This window comes from Telopea speciosissima, chromosome 6, assembly GCF_018873765.1.
Source record: "Telopea speciosissima isolate NSW1024214 ecotype Mountain lineage chromosome 6, Tspe_v1, whole genome shotgun sequence".
Lineage (NCBI taxonomy): Eukaryota > Viridiplantae > Streptophyta > Magnoliopsida > Proteales > Proteaceae > Telopea > Telopea speciosissima.
In genome coordinates, this window is record NC_057921.1 from 68405263 (window position 1) to 68407815 (window position 2553).

Consider the following 2553-nt stretch of genomic DNA (forward strand, 5'->3'; position numbering starts at 1 on the left):
CTATATTATCGGTGTTATGGAATGGTCTAATGAAAGGTGTTTTGGCCGAGGTCTCTGCTTCTGTCTTATTTTTGTAGGTCTGATCTTCTGTTTATCTCCTAGGGGCGATATGAATTCGTACTTGATACATTTGATTTGCTGAGTTTTAATTTACCAAAAAAAAGGAGAAAATTACCACATCACCTGAAAATGGGTTTTGGTTGATCAAATTATCTACCCAATCTTTCGTGCAACGGTAACCAAATTTCCCAAATAGATGAATTATTGAGATGCCTAACAGTTAATGTTCTATGGTAGCCTTTTACCCTGTATACATTATCTGACTTCTAGTCCCCAACTGTTACTTTAAATTATGTCGAACAAGTTAAACAGCTCTTTCAAACATTTTTGCTGCAATGGTACGGGGGTAAAAATGTAAAGAAGTACGTGGTTAAGTATCTTTTGTAGGGCGGGTACTGTTTAGGAATTTTAGTAATAAATATATTTATCTCATTTAGTTTATTTCTGGATCAGTAATTTGGTACAATAAATCCTATATTTAGAATAATTTAGTTCTACGGATTGGTAATCTGGTCCATCAAAACTTGTTTTTAGGTTTCTGGAGTTTTCCCTGGTGATGGAATACACATTAGTAACATCTTATAGGGAAAAGGAACCCTGGTCGCATTATACAGGGTGAAATGACTGACACACCCCTCTTATTGTATGCCCCTGTGTTCTCCCGTTGGCCCCGCCCTGATGCAGGGGCCATACGGGCAGCAAACCGTTCCCAACCTTGTGAGAAGCCGTAAAATATTTGTTAGGTGTAGTATATGTGATTTAAGGGACATAAAAAGAGGGATAATGATTATCAAATGACAAGAAAGCTTTCTTATTTAACAATTTAAGCTGTTATTTTGTTAAGAACCCTTTGACCCCAACACCCCCTAGCTGATTTTTCATTCATGCGCACCTCGGGCAGAATCAGGAATTGAATCGGCCAAAATCGACTTGAAACACAATGGAATCAACAAGAATTTGTTGGATCGATCATGGCCGTTTCACCGATCCAATTATAGATTCTTATAACCATGTTTGCAGATGTATCTTTCGCTGGGTGATACCTCAGTCGGAAGCACCTGTTTCCTTGCTATGTGTTGGGGCGCGGTGGTTGGATTTTCCACATTCTTATCTAACCAACTCTGGATGGAAGGTTTAACACATGCCATAATTTCCATGTCAGCAAAGAGGATTTCGTCCCATGTGATTATATAAACTATTTATATTTTTTATCAGATTTAGTAATGATACATTTTACATGTAATATTTATTTTACATTTTAATCCAAAGGTAAATGGATGCAAAGTAAAGTGGAGTTTAATAACCAAATATGGAATGATTTGAAATTAATAATATTGTCACATGGGATAATAATTATAAAAATATCTTTTTCAAGTATGAAAATTTTACTTCCCTTTCTTTTAATTCCCGTTGCAACCAAACAAAGTGTGAGAAAAATACTATTCTGGGGGAGCTAGAAAATCCACGGGACACTGGTTTATCGGACTAATTTGAACACAAAGACCAGATATTGAGAGGGTTGCTTGATCGGTTAAACGTTCTGTAGTAACCACATCAGCCTTCCACATGGCGGAACACCTGTTCTCAAGGTCTCTCGAACTGACACAGCAGGATTGAACAGATTTATGGGCTTCTTGGCATGTTCCGAAAGGAGGCCTTGTTCTTGACTCCACTCTAGGAATTCAGAACAGGAATGTGGAGCAGAAAACGTGTGATTTGGTCGCTTGTTTCAGAATGCATTGTAGACCTAGAACTTGGTATGAATGCATATCAAACACAGCCTGTCTCACTTAAAGAATGATCATGTTCTCGATATTACTATTTAGGCTTTGTTTGTTTGGTATGTATTCTTGCAATAAATTCTGAGTCAAGAACGCCCATTCTAAAGCAAGAAAATAGAGAGGAATCAGATTTTATGTGTTCTAGACCCGGAGACAGCCTTAAAATCGCCATTTTCTATTGCCGTCGGAGATACATATAGACTCTAAACCCAGACGATGATATGTAATTTCTTGCCAACATCAGAGGCTCATGCTGCCTCTTGTTTAACCGAATCATTTCAGCTCCTCTCTCTCTCCCTCTACCCTCTCTCTCAAAAGTCAATGATCCAATAGGACCTACTCCTAGGATTCTATTTGTCCATTTTCTTTTGGCGAAGAAACCTATCCACACACTCGCTTCTAATTCCAAGAATCGGAAGCAAATGATTCTGACCCGCATGCTCAACTTTGAAACGAAACACATCAAATCTCCAATCCCCATCGCCAAAACAGTCGGGATCTCATCGGATTCCAGACAAACTCTAAAAAAGGTAATAATCTGAAAGAATACAGATAAGAGAAAAAAGATGGAAAGAAATAGATCAAAGGGAGGAGGAGGAGGAGGGGGGTGGGGGGAAACAGACAGATGAGCCTAAGGAGAAAGAGCAATAGACAAAGACAGCACATGCTTTCCCTAACTAACCCTACATTCTTAAATATTTTATCATGAATG